Source organism: Hyla sarda, chromosome 6 (genome assembly GCF_029499605.1).
Source record: "Hyla sarda isolate aHylSar1 chromosome 6, aHylSar1.hap1, whole genome shotgun sequence".
Classification (NCBI taxonomy): Eukaryota; Metazoa; Chordata; class Amphibia; order Anura; family Hylidae; genus Hyla; species Hyla sarda.
This window is the reverse complement of record NC_079194.1, coordinates 44,779,979-44,799,963: the sequence shown is the minus strand read 5'-3', so window position 1 is coordinate 44,799,963 and position 19,985 is coordinate 44,779,979. Positions and strand designations below refer to the sequence as shown.

The window sequence follows — 19,985 nt, the reverse complement described above, 5'->3', positions numbered from 1 at the left end:
TGACCTTCTGCTACGTCCGACCTTGCTCTTGTCTACTCCCTTGTACCGCGCCTATCTTCAGCAGTCAGAGAGGTTGAGCCGTTGCTGGTGGATACGACCTGGTTGCTACCGCCGCTGCAAGACCATCCCGCTTTGCGGCGGGCTCTGGTGAATACCAGTAGCAACTTAGAACCGGTCCACCAGCACGGTCCACGCCAATCCCTCTCTGGCACAGAGGATCCACCTCCAGCCAGCCGAATCGTGACAGTCACGTTCACCTTTTCACCGGGCATCAGTCCTCTGTAAAAAAGACACAGGTATGATAACATGTTCCTGATACATGCTACAGACGCTAATATCTATAAGAATCTAGGGCCAGAACTACTTATCTCAGGAATTATGGAAAAAGGAGTGGAAAAAGGAACTTAAAATATGATATATATTTTCGTAAAATATTTTATATAATATACAACAGTTAATCAAGTAATGGTAATGTAGACCTCTGTACACTCCTCTACACTCTTCTGTCACCCATGTACACTCCTCTACACCCCTCTGTCACCCATAAACACTCCTCTACACCCCTCTGTCACCCATGTACACCCCTCTGCACCCATCTGTTACCCATTTACACTCCTCTACGCTCCTCCGTCACCCATGTACACTTCTCTACACCCCTCTATCACCAATGTACACCCCTACACCCTTCTGTTATCCATGTATACTACTCTGCGCTCCTCTGTCACCCACGTACACTCCATTACACTCCAACACCTCTCTGTCACCAATGTACACCACTCTGTCACCCCCTACGCCCCCTTTCACCCATTTACACCCATCTTTCACTCATATACACTCCTCTAAACCACTCTGCCACCCATGTACACATCTCTACACCCCCAACACCCCTCTGTCACCTATGTACACCCTTCTATCACCCCGTACACCCCTCTTTCACCCCCTACGTCCCCCTGTCACCCATGTACACTACTCTACGATCCTCTGTCACCCATGTACACTCCTCTACACCCCTCTGACACCCATGTACACTCCTCTACACTCCTCTGTTACCATGTACACTCCTTTACGCTCCTCTATCACATCTCTACACCCCAACACCCCTCTGTCACCCATGTACACCCTTCTATCACCCCGTACACCCCTTTTTCACCCCCTACGTCCCCCTGTCACCCATGTACACTACTCTACGATCCTCTGTCACCCATGTACACTCCTCTACACCCCTCTGACACCCATGTACACTCCTCTACACTCCTTTGTTACCGTGTACACTCCTCTACGCTCCTCTGTCACCCATGTACACTCCTCTACACACCCAACACCTCTGTCACCCATGTACACCCCTCTGTCATCCCCTACGCCCCCTGTCACCCATGTACACCCATCTATCACCCATGTACACTCCGCTAAAACAATCTGCCACCCATGTACACTACTCGACACTCCTGTTACCCATGTTCACCTTTCTGCTACCTTTTTACTCGTCAACTTTGGAATGTTCCTAATCTCTGTACCTGAGATATGGTTGTGTTATATATAAAGCTGTCCATAGACGATATACTTATTAAAAACACATATATGTTCATGTATACGGGAAAGACTATGACATGTCTGTAGGTCTAGATTTTACATCTAGACTGATTGTTATCAGTAATTAATATAAATATTAATTACCTGTTTCGTGGTTCCTTTCTTGCAGCTGACGGGGGTATATGTCACAATCACCTTTTCACCGGGCATCAGTCCTCTGTAAAAAAGACACAGGTATGATAACATGTTCCTGATACATGCTACAGACGCTAATATATATAACACTCTAGGGCCAGAACTACTTATCTCAGGAATTATGGAAAAAGGAACTTAAAATATAATGTATATTTTTGTAAAATATTTAATCTAAATGTTTTATATAATATACAACAGTTTATCAAGTAATGGTAATGTAGGCCTCTGTACACTCCTCTACACTCCTCTGTTACCCATGTACACTCCTCTACACCCCTCTGTCACCCATGTACACTTCTCTACACCCCTCTGGCACGCATGTACACTCCTCTACACCCCTCTATCACCCATGTACACTCTTCTACACCCCTCTGTCACCCATGTACACCCCTCTACACCCATCTGTTACCCATTTACACTCCTCTAAGCTCCTCCGTCACCCATGTACACTCCTCTACACCCTTCTATCACCAATGTACACCCCTACACCCTTCTGTTATCCATGTATACTACTCTGTGCTCCTCTGTCACCCACGTACACTCCTCTACACCCCCAACACCTCTCTGTCACCAATATACACCACTCTGTCACCCCCTACGCCCCCTTTCACCCATTTACACCCATCTATCACTCATACACACTCCTCTAAACCACTCTGCCACCCATGTACACACCTCTACACCCCCAACACCCCTCTGTCACCTATGTAAACCCCTCTATCACCCCGTACACCCCTCTTTCACCCCCTACATCCTCCTGTCATCCATGTACACTCCTCTGTTACCCATGTACACTCCTCTACGCTTCTCTGTCACCCATGTACACTCCTCTACACCCCTCTGACGCCCATGTACACTCCTCTACACTCCTCTGTTGCCATGTACACTCCCCTATGCTCCTCTATCACCCATGTGCACTCCTCTACACACCCAACACCTCTGTCACCCATGTACACCCCTCTGTCACACCCTACGCCCCCTGTCACCCATGTACACCCATCTATCACCCATGTACACTCCTCGACACTCCTGTTACCCATGTTCTCCTTTCTGCTACCTTTTTACTTGTCAACTTTGGAATGTTCCTAATCTCTGTACCTGAGATATGGTTGTGTTCTATAAGAAGCTGTCCATAGACGATATACTTATTAAAAACACATATATCTTCATGTATACGGGAAAGACTATGACATCTCTGCAGGTCTAGATTTTACATCTAGTCTGATTGTTATCAGTAATTAATATAAATATTAATTACCTGTTTCGTGGTTCCTTTCTTGCAGCTCACAAGGGTATATGTCACGTTCACCTTTTCACCGGGCATCAGTCATCTGTAAAAAAGACACAGGTATGATAACATGTTCCTGATACATGCTACAGACGCTAATATATATATAGCACTCTAGGGCCAGAACTACTTATCTCAGGAATTATGGAAAAAGGAGTGGAAAAAGGAACTTAAAATATAATGTATATTTTTGTAAAATATTTTATCTAAATGTTTTATATAATATACAACAGTTAATCAAGTAATGGTAATGTAGGCCTCTGTACACTCCTCTACACTCCTCTGTTACCCATGTACACTCCTCTACACCCCTCTGTCACCCATGTACACTTCTCTACACCCCTCTGTCACCCATGTACACTCATCTACACCCCTCTGTCACCCATGTACACCCCTCTGTCACCCATGTACACCCCTCTACACGCATCTGTTACCCATTTACACTCCTCTACGCTCCTCCGTCACCCATGTACACTCCTCTACACCCCTCTATCACCAATGTACACCCCTACACCCTTCTGTTATCCATGTATACTACTCTGCGCTCCTCTGTCACCCACGTACACTCCTCTACACCCCCAACACCTCTCTGTCACCAACATACACCACTCTGTCACCCCCTACGCCCCATTTCACCCATTTACACCCATCTATCACTCATACACACTCCTCTAAACCACTCTGCCACCCATGTACACACCTCTACACCCCCAACACCCCTCTGTCACCTATGTAAACCCCTCTATCACCCCGTACACCCCTCTTTCACCCCCTACATCCTCCTGTCACCCATGTACACTCCTCTACACCCCTCTGACGCCCATGAACACTCCTCTACACTCCTCTGTTGCCATGTACACTCCCCTATGCTCCTCTATCACCCATGTGCACTCCTCTACACACCCAACACCTCTGTCACCCATGTACACCCCCTACGCCCCCTGTCACCCATGTACACCCATCTATCACCCATGTACACTCCTCTAAACCAATCTGCCACCCATGTACACTCCTCGACACTACTCTTACCCATGTTCACCTTTCTGCTACCTTTTTACTCGTCAACTTTGGAATGTTCCTAATCTCTGTACCTGAGATATGGTTGTGTTATATATAAAGCTGTCCATAGACGGTATACTTATTAAAAACACATATATCTTCATGTATACGGGAAAGACTATGACATGTCTGCAGGTCTAGATTTTACATCTAGCCTGATTGTTATGAGTAATTAATATAAATATTAATTACCTGTTTCGTGGTTCCTTTCTTGCAGCTGACGAGGGTATATGTCACGTTCACCTTTTCACCGGGCATCAGTCCTCTGTAAAAAAGACACAGGTATGATAACATGTTCCTGATACATGCTACAGACGCTAATATATATATAACACTCTAGGGCCAGAACTACTTATCTCAGGAATTATGGAAAAAGGAGTGGAAAAAGGAACTTAAAATATAATGTATATTTTTGTAAAATATTTTATCTAAATGTTTTATATAATATACAACAGTTAATCAAGTAATGGTAATGTAGGCCTCTGTACACTCCTCTACACTCCCCTGTTACCCATGTACACTCCTCTACACCCCTCGGTTACCCATGTACACTCCTCTACACCCCTCTGTCACCCATGTACACTCCTCTACACCCCTCTATCACCAATGTACACCCCTACACCCTTCTGTTATCCATGTATACTACTCTGCGCTCCTCTGTCACACACGTACACTTCTCTACACCCCCAACACCTCTCTGTCACCAATGTACACCACTCTGTCACCCCCTACGCCCCCTTTCACCCATTTACACCCATCTATCACTCATATACACTCCTCTAAACCACTCTGCCACCCATGTACACACCTCTACACCCCCAACACCCCTCTGTCACCTATGTACACCCCTCTATCACCCCCTACACCCCTCTTTCAACCCCTACGTCCTCCTGTCACCCATGTACACTCCTCTGTTACCCATGTACACTCCTCTACACTCCACTGTCACCCATGTACACTCCTCTACACCTCTCTGACACCCAAGTACACTCCTCTGTTACCATGTACACTCCTCTACGCTCCTCTATCACCCATGTACACTCCTCTACACACCCAACACCTCTATCACCCATGTACACCCCCTACGCCCCCTGTCACCCATGTACACCCATCTATCACCCATGTACACTCCTCTAAACCAATCTGCCACCCATGTACACTCCTCGACACTCCTGTTACCCATGTTCACCTTTCTGCTACCTTTTTACTCGTCAACTTTGGTATGGGTTCCCTGCGAAAATTGTTTTTTCCAAGGGTTAACCCGAGGCGAAAAAGGTTGGGAAACACTGGTCTAAAGTAAACTTCTATTAAATATTGAAAAAGGGGATTCCTACAAATAAAAAACAAAGGATAAGGATCATGAAGGTTCCTAATCTCTGTACCTGAGATATGGTTGTGTTATATAAGAAGCTGTCCATAGACGATATACTTATTAAAAACACATATATCTTCATGTATACGGGAAAGACTATGACATCTCTGCAAGTCTAGATTTTACATCTAGCCCGATTGTTATCAGTAATTAATATAAATATTAATTACCTGTTTCGTGGTTCCTTTCTTGCAGCTGACGAGGGTATATGTCACGTTAACCTTTTCACCGGGCATCAGTCCTCTGTAAAAAAAAAAAAAGGTATGATAACATGTTCCTGATACATGCTACAGACGCTAATATATATAACACTCTAGGGCCAGAACTACTTATCTCAGGAATTATGGAAAAAGGACTGGAAAAAGGAACTTAAAATATAATGTATATTTTTGTAAAATATTTTATCTAAATGTTTTATATAATATACAACAGTTAATCAAGTAATGGTAATGTAGACCTCTGTACACTCCTATACACCCCTCTGTCACCCATGTACACTCCTCTACACTCCTCTGTCACCAATGTACACTCCTCTACACCCCTCTGTCACCCATGTACACTCCTCTACACCCCTCTGTCACCCATGTACACCCCTCTACACCCATCTGTTACCCATTTACACTCCTCTACGCTGCTCGGTCACCCTTGTACACCCCTCTGACACCCATGTACACTCCTCTGTCACCATGTACACTCCTCTATGCTCCTCTATCACCCATGTACACTCCACTACACACCCAACACCTCTGTCACCCATGTACTCCCCTCTGTCACCCCCTACGCCCCCTGCCACCCATGTACACCCATCTATCACCCATGTACACTCCTCTAAACCACTCTGCCACCCATGTACACTCGTCGACACTCTTGTTACCCATGTTCACCTTTCTGCTACCTTTTTACTCGTCAACTTTGGTATGGGTTCCCTGCGAAAATATTTTTTTTCCAAGGGGGGCCCTGAGGCGAAAAAGGTTGGTAAACACTGGTCTAAAGTAAACTTCTATTAACTATTGAAAAAGGGGATTCCTACAAATAAAAAACAGAGAATAAGGATCATGAATTGTCCTAATCTCTGTACCTGAGATATGGTTGTGTTATATATAAAGCTGTCCATAGACGATATACTTCTTAAAAACACATATATCTTCATGTATACGGGAAAGACTATGACATGTCTGCAGGTCTAGATTTTACATCTAGCCTGATTGTTATCAGTAATTAATATAAATATTAATTACCTGTTTCGTGGTTCCTTTCTTGCAGCTGACGGGGGTATATGTCACGTTCACCTTTTCACCGGGCATCAGTCCTCTGTAAAAAAGACATAGGTATGATAACATGTTCCTGATACATGCTACAGGCGCTAATATATATAACACTCTAGGGCCAGAACTACTTATCTCAGGAATTATGGAAAAAGGAGTGGAAAAAGGAACTTAAAATATAATGTATATTTTTGTAAAATATTTTATCTAAATGTTTTATATAATATACAACAGTTAATCAAGTAATGGTAATGTAGGCCTCTGTACACTCCTCTTCACTCCTCTGTTACCCATGTACACTCCACTACACCCCACTGGCACGCATGTACACTCCTCTACACCACTCTGTCACCCATGTACACCCCTCTACACCCATTTGTTACCCATTTACACTCCTCTAAGCTCCTCCGTCACCCATGTACACTCCTCTACACCCCTCTATCACCAATGTGCACCCCTACACCCTTCTGTTATCCATGTATACTACTCTGCGCTCCTCTGTCACCCACGTACACTCCTCTACACCCCCAACACCTCTCTGTCACCAATGTACACCACTCTGTCACCCCCTACGCCCCCTTTCACCCATTTACACCCATCTATAACTCATATACACTCCTCTAAACCACTCTGCCACCCATGTACACATCTCTACACCCCCAACACCCCTCTGTCACCTATGTACACCCTTCTATAAACCCGTACACCCCTCTTTCACCCCCTACGTCCCCCTGTCACCCATGTACACTACTCTATGATCCTCTGTCACCCATGTACACTCCTCTACACCCCTCTGTCACCCATGTACACTCCTCTACACCCCTCTGTCACCCATGTACACTCCTCTACACCACTCTGTCACCCATGTACACCCCTCTACACCCATCTGTTACCCATTAACACTCCTCTAAGCTCCTCCGTCACCCATGTACACTCCTCTACATCCCTCTATCACCAATGTACACCCCTACACCCTTCTGTCATCCATGTATACTACTCTGCGCTCCTCTGTCACCCACGTACACTCCTCTACACCCCCAACACCTCTCTGTCACCAATGTACACCACTCTGTCACCCCCTACGCCCCCTTTCACCCATTTACACCCATCTATCACTCATATACACTACCCTGAACCACTCTGCCACCCATGTACACATCTCTACACCCCCAACACCCCTCTGTCACCTATGTACACCCTTCTATCACCCCATACACCCCTCTTTCACCCCCTACGTCCCCCTGTCACCCATGTACACTACTCAACGATCCTCTGTCACCCATGTACACTCCTCTACACCCCTCTTTCACCCATGTCAACTCCTCTACACCCCTCTGTCACTCATGTACACTCCTCTTCACCCATCTGTTACCCATTTACACTCCTCTAAGCTCCTCCGTCACCCATGTACACTCCTCTACACCCTTCTATCAACAATGTACACCCCTACACCCTTCTGTTATCCATGTATACTACTCTGCGCTCCTCTGTCACCCACGTACACTCCTTTACACCCCCAACACCTCTCTGTCACCAATGTACACCACTCTGTCACCCCCTTCGCCCCCTTTCACCCATTTACATCCATCTATCACTCATATACACTCCTCTAAACCACTCTGCCACCCATGTACACATCTCTACACCCCCAACACCCCTCTGTCACCTATGCACACCCTTCTATAACCCCGTACACCCCTCTTTCACCCCCTACGTCCCCCTGTCACCCATGTACACTACTCTATGATCCTCTGTCACCCATGTACACTCCTCTACACCCCTCTGTCACCCATGTACACTCCTCTACACCCCTCTGTCACCCATGTACACTCCTCTACACCACTCTGTCACCCATGTACACTCCTCTACACCCCTCTGTCACCCATGTACACTCCTCTACACCACTCTGTCACCCATGTACACCCCTCTACACCCATCTGTTACCCATTTACACTCCTCTAAGCTCCTCCGTCACCCATGTCAACTCCTCTACACCCCTCTGTCACTCATGTACACTCCTCTTCACCCATCTGTTACCCATTTACACTCCTCTAAGCTCCTCTGTCACCCATGTACACTCCTCTACACCCTTCTATCAACAATGTACACCCCTACACCCTTCTGTTATCCATGTATATTACTTTCACCCATTTACACCCATCTATCACTCATATACACTCCTCTAAACCACTCTGCCACCCATGTACACATCTCTACACCCCCAACACCCCTCTGTCACCTATGTACACCCTTCTATAACCCCGTACACCCCTCTTTCACCCCCTACGTCCCCCTGTCACCCATGTACACTACTCTATGATCCTCTGTCACCCATGTACACTCCTCTACACCCCTCTGTCACCCATGTACACTCCTCTACACCCCTCTGTCACCCATGTACACTCCTCTACACCCCTCTGTCACCCATGTACACTCCTCTACACCCATCTGTCACCTATGTACACCCCTCTATCACCCTGTACACCCCTCTTTCACCCTCTACATCCCCCTGTCACCCATGTACACTCCTCTGTTACCCATGTTCACTCCTCTACGCTCCTCTGTCACCCATGTACATTCCTCTACACCCCTCTGACACCCATGTACACTCCTCTACACTCCTCTGTTACCATGTACACTCCTCTATGCTCCCCTATTACCCATGTACACTCCTCTACACACCCAACACCTCTGTCACCCATGTACACCCCTCTGTCACCCCCTACGCCCCCTGTCACCCATGTACACCCGCCAATCACTCTGCCACCCATGTACACTCCTCGACACTGCTGTTACCAATGTTCCCCTTTCTGCTACCTTTTTACTCGTCAACTTTGGAATGTTCCCAATCTCTGTACCTGAGACATGGTTGTCTTATATATAAAGCTGTCCATAGACGATATACTTATTAAAAACACATATATCTTCATATATACGGGAAAGACTATGACATGTCTGCAGGTCTAGATTTTACATCTAGCCTGATTGTTATCAGTAATTAATATAAATATTAATTACCTGTTTCGTGGTTCCTTTCTTGCAGCTGACGGGGGTATATGTCACGTTCACCTTTTCACCGGGCATCAGTCATCTGTAAAAAGAGACACAGGTATGATAACATGTTCCTGATACATGCTACAGACGCTAATATATATAACACTCTAGAGCCAGAACTACTTAACTCAGGAATTATGGAAAAAGGAGTGGAAAAGGAACTTAAAATATAATGTATATTTTTGTAAAATATTTTATCTAAATGTTTTATATAATATACAACAGTTAATCAAGTAATGGTAATGTAGGCCTCTGTACACTCCTCTGTTACCCATGTACACTCCTCTACACCCCTCTGTCACCCATGTACACTCCTCTACACCCTTCTGTCACCCATGTACACTCCTCTACACCCCTCTGTCACCCATGTACACTCCTCTACACCCCTCTTTCACCTATGTACACCCTTCTATCACCCCGTACACCCCTCTTTCACCCCCTATGTCCCCCTGTCACCCATGTACACTACTCTACGATCCCCTGTCACCCATATACACTCCTCTACACCCCTCTGACACCACTCCTCTGTTACCATGTACACTCCTCTACGCTCCTCTATCACCCATGTACACTCCTCTACACATCCAACACCTCTCTGTCACCCATGTACACCCCTCTGTCACTCCCTACGCCCACTGTCACCCATGTACACCCATCTATCACCCATGTACACTCCTCGACACTCCTGTTACCCATGTTCACCTTTCTGCTACCTTTTTACTCGTCAACTTTGGAATGTTCCTAATCTCTGTACCTGAGATATGGTTGTGTTATATATAAAGCTGTCCATAGACGATATACTTATTAAAAACACATATATCTTCATATATACGGGAAAGACTATGACATGTCTGCAGGTCTAGATTTTACATCTAGCCTGATTGTTATCAGTAATTAATATAAATATTAATTACCTGTTTCGTGGTTCCTTTCTTGCAGCTGACGGGGGTATATGTCTCGTTCACCTTTTCACCGGGCATCAGTCATCTGTAAAAAAAGACACAGGTATGATAACATGTTCCTGATACATGCTACAGACGCTAATATATATAACACTCTAGGGCCAGAACTACTTATCTCAGGAATTATGGAAAAAGGAGTGGAAAAAGGAACTTAAAATATAATGTATATTTTTGTAAAATATTTTATCTAAATGTTTTATATAATATACAACAGTTAATCAAGTAATGGTAATGTAGGCCTCTGTACACTCCTCTACACTCCTCTGTTACCCATGTACACTCCTCTACACCCCTCTGTCACCCATGAACACTCCTCTACACCCCTCTGTCACCCATTAACACTCCTCTACACCCCTCTGTCACCCATGTACACTTCTCTGCATCCCTCTGTCACCCATGTACACTCCTATACACTGCTCTGTCAACTATGTACACCCCTCTACACCCATCTGTTACACATTGACACTCCTCTACGCTCCTCCGTCACCCATGTACACTCCTCTACACCCTTCGATCACCAATGTACACCCCTATACCCTTCTGTTATCCATGAATACTACTCTGCGCTCCTGTCACCCACGTACACTCCTCTACACCCCCAACACCTCTCTGTCACCAATGTACACCACTCTGTCACCCCCTACGCCCCCTTTCACCCATTTACACCCATCTATCACTCATATACACTCCTCTAAACCACTCTGCCACCCAAGTACACATCTCTACACCCTCAACACCCCTCTGTCACCTATGTACACCCTTCTATCACCCTGTACACCCTCTTTCACCCCCTACGTCCCCTTGTCACCCATGTACACTACTCTATGATCCTCTGTCACCCATGTACACTCCTCTACACCCCTCTGTCACCCATGTACACTCCTCTACACCGCTCTGTCACCCATGTACACTTCTCTACACCCCTCTGTCACCCATGTACACTCCTCTACACCGCTCTGTCACCCATGTACACCCCTCTACACCCATCTGTTACCCATGTACACTCCTCTACGCTCCTCCATCACCCATGTACACTCCTCTACACCCTTCTATCACCAATGTACACCCCTACACCCTTCTGTTATCCATGAATACTACTCTGCGCTCCTCTGTCACCCACGTACACTCCTCTACACCCCCAACACCTCTCTGTCACCAATGTACACCACTCTGTCACCCCCTACGCCCCCTTTCACCCATTTACACCCATCTATCACTCATATACACTCCTCTAAACGACCCTGCCACCCATGTACACATCTCTACACCCCCAACACCCCGCTGTCACCTATGTACACCCTTCTAACACCCTGTTCACCCCTCTTTCACCCCCTACGTCCCCCTGTCACCCATGTACACTACTCTATGATCCTCTGTCACAAATGTACACTACTCTACAAACCTCTGTCACCCATGTACACTCCTCTACACCCCTCTGTCACCCATGTAAACTCCTCTACACCGCTCTGTCACCCATGTACACCCCTCTACACCCATCTGTTACCCATTTACACTCCTCTAAGCTCCTCCGTCACCCATGTACACTCCTCTACACCCTTCTATCACCAATGTACACCCCTACACCCTTCTGTTATCCGTGTATACTACTCTGCGCTCCTCTGTCACCCACGTACACTCCTCTACACCCCCAACACCTCTCTGTCACCAATGTACACCACTCTCTCAACACCTGTGCCCCCTTTCACCCAATTACACACATCTATCACTCATATACACTCCTCTAAACCACTCTGCCACCCATGTACACATCTCTACACCCCCAACACCCCTCTGTCACCTATGTACACCCTTCTATCTCCCTGTACACCCCTCTTTCACCCCCTACGTCCCCCTGTCACCCATGTACACTACTCTATGATCCTCCGTCACCCATGTAAACCTCTCTACACCCATCTGTTACCCATTTACACTCTTCTAAGCTCCTTCGTCACCCATGTACACTCCTCTACACCCCTCTATCACCAATGTACACCCCTACACCCTTCTGTTATCCATGTATACTACTCTGCGCTCCTCTGTCACCCACGTACACTCCTCTACACCCCCAACACCTCTCTGTCACCAATGTACACCCCTTTGTCACCCCCTACGCCCCCTTTCACCCATTTACACCCATCTATCACTCATATACACTCCTCTAAACCACTCTGCCACCCATGTACACATCTCTACACCCCCAACACCCCTCTGTCACCTACGTACACCCTTCTATCACCCCGTACACCCCTCTTTCACCCCCTACGTCCCCCTGTCACCCATGTACACTACTCTACGATCCTCTGTCACCCATGTACACTCCTCTACACCCCTCTGTCACCCATGTACACTCCTCTACACCCCTCTGTCACCCATGTACACCCCTCTACACCCATCTGTTACCCATTTACACTCCTCTAAGCTCCTCCGTCACCCATGTACACTCCTCTACACCCTTCTATCACCAATGTACACCCCTACACCCTTCTGTTATCCATGTATACTACTCTGCGCTCCTCTGTCACCCACGTTCACTCCTCTACACCCCCAACACCTCTCTGTCACCAATATACACCACTGTCACCCCCTTCGCCCCATTTCACCCATTTACACCCATCTATCACTCATATACACTCCTCTAAACCACTCTGCCACCCATGTACACACCTCTCCACCCCCAACACCCCTCTGTCACCTATGTACACCCCTCTATCACCCCGTACACCCCTCTTTCACCCCCTACATCATCCTGTCACCCATGTACACTCCTCTGTTACCCATGTACACTCCTCTACGCTCCTCTGTCACCCATGTACACCCCTCTACACCCCTCTGACGCCCATGTACACTCCTCTAAACTCCTTTGTTACCATGTACACTCCTCTATGCTCCTTTATCACCCATGTACACTCCTCTACACACCCAACACCTCTGTCACCCATGTACACCCCTCTGTCACACCCTACGCCCCTGTCACCCATGTACACCCATCTATCACCCATGTACACTCCTCTAAACCACTCTGCCACCCATGTACACTCCTCGACACTCCTGTTACCCATGTTCCCCTTTCTGCTACCTTTTTACTCGTCAACTTTGGAATGTTCCTAATCTCTGTACCTGAGATATGGTTGTGTTATATAAGAAGCTGTCCATAGACGATATACTTATTAAAAACACATATATCTTCATGTATACGGGAAAGACTATGACATGTCTGCAGGTCTAGATTTTACATCTAGCCTGATTGTTATCAGTAATTAATATAAATATTAATTACCTGTTTCGTGGTTCCTTTCTTGCAGCTGACGGGGGTATATGTCACGTTCACCTTTTCACCGGGCATCAGTCATCTGTAAAAAAGACACAGGTATGATAACATGTTCCTGATACATGCTACAGACGCTAATATATATAACACTCTAGGGCCAGAACTACTTATCTCAGGAATTATGGAAAAAGGAGTGGAAAAAGGAACTTAAAATATAATGTATATTTTTGTAAAATATTTTATCTAAATGTTTTATATAATATACAACAGTTAATCAAGTAATGGTAATGTAGGCCTCTGTACACTCCTCTACACTCCTCTGTTACCCATGTACACTCCTCTACACCCCTCTGTCACCCATGTACACTCTTCTACACCCCTCTGTCACCCATGTACACTCCTCTACACCCCTCTGTCACCCATGTACACTCCTCTACACCCCTCTGTCACCCATGTACACTCCTCTACACCGCTCTGTCACCCATGTACACTCCTCTACACCCATCTGTTACCCATTTACACTCCTCTAAGCTCCTCCGTCACCCATGTACACTCCTCTACACCCCTCTATCACCAATGTACACCCCTACACCTTTCTGTTATCCATGTATACTACTCTGCTCTCCTCTGTCACCCACGTACACTCCTCTACACCCCCAACACCTCTCTGTCACCAATGTACACCACTCTGTCACCCCCTACGCCCCCTTTCACCCATTTACACCCATCTATTACTCATATACACTCCTCTAAACCACTCTGCCACCCATGTACACATCTCTACACCGCCAACACCCCCTGTAAACTACGTACACTCTTCTATCACCCCGTACACCCCTCTTTCACCCCCTACGTCCCCCTGTCACCCATGTACACTACTCTACGATCCTCTGTCACCCATGTACACTCCTCTACACCCCTCTGTCACCCATGTACACCCCTCTACACCCATCTGTTACCCATTTACACTCCTCTAAGCTCCTCCGTCACCCATGTACACTCATCTACACCCTTCTATCACCAATGTACACCCCTACACCCTTCTGTTATCCATGTATACTACTCTGCGCTCCTCTGTCACCCACGTTCACTCCTCTACACCCCGAACACCTCTCTGTCACCAATATACACCACTGTCACCCCCTACGCCCCATTTCACCCATTTACACCCATCTATCACTCATATACACTCCTCTAAACCACTCTGCCACCCATGTACACACCTCTCCACCCCCAACACCCCTCTGTCACCTATGTACACCCCTCTATCACCCCGTACACCCCTCTTTCACCCCCTACATCCTCCTGTCACCCATGTACACTCCTCTGTTACCCATGTACACTCCTCTACGCTCCTCTGTCACCCATGTACACTCCTCTACACCCCTCTGACGCCCATGTACACTCCTCTACACTCCTCTGTTACCATGTACACTCCTCTATGCTCCTCTATCACCCATGTACACTCCTCTACACACCCAACACCTCTGTCACCCATGTACAACCCTCTGTCACTCCCTACGCCCCATGTCACCCATGTACACCCATCTATCACCCATGTACACTCCTCTAAACCACTCTGTCACCCATGTACACTCCTCTACACCCCTCTGTCACCCATGTACACTCCTCTACACCGCTCTGTCAACCATGTACACCCCTCTACACCCATCTGTTACCCATTGACACTCCTCTAAGCTCCTCCGTCACCCATGTACACTCCTCTACACACCCAACACCTCTCTGTCACCCATGTACACCCCTCTGTCACCCCCTACGCCCCCTATCACCCATGTACACTCCTCTAAACCACTCTGTCACCCATGTACACTCCTCTACACCCCTCTGACGCCCATGTACACTCCTCTAAACTCCTCTGTTACCATGTACACTCATCTATGCTCCTCTATCACCCATGTACACTCCTCTACACACCCAACACCTCTGTCACCCATGTACACCCCTCTGTCACACCCTACGCCCCTGTCACCCATGTACACCCATCTATCACCCATGTACACTCCTCTAAACCACTCTGCCACCCATGTACACTCCTCGACACTCCTGTTACCCATGTTCCCCTTTCTGCTACCTTTTTACTCGTCAACTTTGGAATGTTCCTAATCTCTGTACCTGAGATATGGTTGTGTTATATAAGAAGCAGTCCATAGACGATATACTTATTAAAAACACATATCTTCATGTATACGGGAAAGACTATGACATGTCTGCAGGTCACGATTTTACATCTAGCCTGATTGTTATCAGTAATTAATATAAATATTAATTACCTGTTTCGTGGTTCCTTTCTTGCAGCTGACGGGGGTATATGTCACGTTCACCTTTTCACCGGGCATCAGTCATCTGTAAAAAAGACACAGGTATGATAACATGTTCCTGATACATGCTACAGACGCTAATATATATAACACTCTAGGGCCAGAACTACTTATCTCAGGAATTATGGAAAAAGGAGTGGAAAAAGGAACTTAAAATATAATGTATATTTTTGTAAAATATTTTATCTAAATGTTTTATATAATATACAACAGTTAATCAAGTAATGGTAATGTAGGCCTCTGTACACTCCTCTACACTCCTCTGTTACCCATGTACACTCCTCTACGCTCCTCTGTCACCCATGTACACTCCTCTACACCCCTCTGACGCCCATGTACACTCCTCTACACTCCTCTGTTACCATGTACACTCCTCTATGCTCCTCTATCACCCATGTACACTCCTCTACACACCCAACACCTCTGTCACCCATGTACACCCCTCTGTCACCCCCTACGCCCCATGTCACCCATGTACACCCATCTATCACCCATGTACACTCCTCTAAACCACTCTGTCACCCATGTACACTCCTCTACACCCCTCTGTCACCCATGTACACTCCTCTATACCGCTCTGTCAACCATGTACACCCCTCTACACCCATCTGTTACCCATTGACACTCCTCTAAGCTCCTCCGTCACCCATGTACACTCCTCTACACACCCAACACCTCTCTGTCACCCATGTACACCCCTCTGTCACCCCCTACGCCCCCTATCACCCATGTACACTCCTCTAAACCACTCTGTCACCCATGTACACTCCTCGACACTCCTGTTACCCATGTTCACCTTTCTGCTACCTTTTTACTCGTCAACTTTGGTATGGGTTCCCTGCAAAAATTGTTTTTTCAAAGGGGTGCCCCGAGTTGAAAAAGGTTGGGAAACACTGGTCTAAAGTAAACTTCTATTAAATATTGAAAAAGGGGATTCCTACAAATAAAAAACAGAGGATAAGGATCATGAATGTTCCTAATCTCTGTACCTGAGATATGGTTGTGTTATATAAGAAGCTGTCCATAGACAATATACTTATTAAAAACACATATATCTTCATGTATACGGGAAAGACTATTACATCTCTGCAGGTCTAGATTTTACATCTAGCCTGATTGTTATCAGTAATTAATATAAATATTAAATACCTGTTTCATGGTTCCTTTCTTGCAGCTGACGAGGGTATATGTCACGTTCACCTTTTCACCGGGCATCAGTCCTCTGTAAAAAAGACACAGGTATGATATCATGTTCCTGATACATGCTACAGACGCTAATATATATAACACTCTAGGGCCAGAACTACTTATCTCAGGAATTATGGAAAAAGGAGTGGAAAAAGGAACTTAAAATATAATGTATATTTTTGTAAAATATTTTATCTAAATGTTTTATATAATATACAACAGTTAATCAAGTAATGGTAATGTAAAAAACCACAGAGAAAAAAAGCGTTTAGAGATAAACAATTAATAAAGTTTTATTGAGAAAAAATTCTTAAAACATACATATTGCAAATGAACACCATGGTTCACCAAATATGAAAAACAAAAAAGGAGACACAGACAGGACACTGAAAATATGGAGGTGGGCGCTCACTCAACTATATTGTATTGGTATAACAATACATAAATGATAAAGTGCATGGCAAAAATATAAAATAATTGAGGTGCTGCTATGTTGCAAATAATACAACAAACGAACAACATGAAGTCAGAACAAAGTGCATTTCATAATTACCAAGTGGTAGAGAGGAGCAAAACCACACCGCCAAAACCCGACGTTTCGCCACGGAGGCTTCTTCTGAGATGTGGTTGTGTTATATAAGAAGCTGTCCATAGACGATATACTTATTAAAAACACATATATCTTCATGTATACGGGAAAGACTATGACATGTCTGCAGGTCTAGATTTTACATCTAGCCTGATTGTTATCAGTAATTAATATAAATATTAATTACCTGTTCTGTGGTTCCTTTCTTGCAGCTGACGGGGGAATATGTCACGTTCACCTTTTCACCGGGCATCAGTCCTCTGTAAAAAGACACAGATATGATAACATGTTCCTGATACATGCTACAGACGCTAATATATATAACACTCTAGGGCCAGAACTACTTATCTCAGGAATTATGGAAAAAACAGTGGAAAAAGGAACTTAAAATATAATGTATATTTTCGTAAAATATTTTATCTAAATGTTTTATATAATATACAACAGTTAATCAAGTAATGGTAATGTAGGCCTCTGTACACTCCTCTACACTCCTCTGTTACCCATGTACACTTCTCTACACCCCTCTGTCACCCATGTACACTCCTCTACACCGCTCTGTCATCCATGTACACCCCTCTACACCCATCTGTTACCCATTTACACTCCTCTAAGCTCCTCCGTCACCCATGTACACTCCTCTACACCCCTCTATCACCAATGTACACCCCTACACCCTTCTGTTATCCATGTATACTACTCTGCGCTCCACTGTCACCCACGTACACTCCTCTACACCCCCAACACCTCTCTGTCACCAATGTACACCACTCTGTCACCCCCTACGCCCCCTTTCACCCATTTATACCCATCTATCACTCATATACACTCCTCTAAACCACTCTGCCACCCATGTACACATCTGTACACCCCCAACACCCCTCTGTCACCTATGTACACCCTTCTATCACCCCGTACACCCCTCTTTCACCCCCTACGTCCCCCTGTCACCCATGTACACTACTCTACGATCCTCTGTCACCCATGTACACTCCTCTACACCCCTCTGTCACCCATGTACACTCCTCTACACCCCTCTGTCACCTATGTACACTCCTCTACACCGCTCTGTCACCCATGTACACCCCTCTACACCCATCTGTTACCCATTTACACTCCTCTAAGCTCCTCCTTCACCCATGTACACTCCTCTACACCCCTCTATCACCAATGTACACCCCTACACCCTTCTGTTATCCATGTATACTACTCTGCGCTCCTCTGTCACCCACGTACACTCCTCTACACCCCCAACACCTCTGTCACCCATGTACACCCCTCTGTCACCTCCTACGCCCCCTGTCACCCATGTACACCCATCTATCACCCATGTACACTCCTCTAAACCACTCTGCCACCCATGTACACTCCTCAACACTGCTGTTACCAATGTTCCCCTTTCTGCTACCTTTTTACTCGTTAACTTTGGAATGTTCCTAATCTCTGTACCTGAGATATGGTTGTGTTATATATAAAGCTGTCCATAGACGATATACTTATTAAAAACACATATATCTTCATATATACGGAAAGACTATGACATGTCTGCAGGTCTAGATTTTACATCTAGCCTGATTGTTATCAGTAATTAACATAAATATTAATTACCTGTTTCGTGGTTCCTTTCTTGCAGCTGACGGGGGTATATGTCACGTTCACCTTTTCACCGGGCATCAGTCATCTGTAAAAAAAGACACAGGTATGATAACATGTTCCTGATACATGCTACAGACGCTAATATATATAACACTCTAGGGCCAGAACTACTTAACTCAGGAATTATGGAAAAAGGAGTGGAAAAGGAACTTAAAATTTAATGTATATTTTTGTAAAATATTTTATCTAAATGTTTTATATAATATACAACAGTTAATCA

General features: G+C 45.7%; 1 long non-coding RNA gene across 1 annotated transcript; it reads right to left on the bottom strand.

The window, feature by feature from the left end:
* Positions 1-17,481: 17,481 nt before the first annotated feature.
* LOC130275514 (uncharacterized) lies at positions 17,482-18,372 on the bottom strand. Its single transcript, XR_008844807.1, has 3 exons — positions 18,297-18,372; positions 18,074-18,164; positions 17,482-17,554 (listed from the first exon to the last, which is right to left on the bottom strand). It is a non-coding gene; the product is annotated as an uncharacterized LOC130275514 (long non-coding RNA).
* Between the last annotated feature and the right edge of the window lie 1,613 nt (positions 18,373-19,985).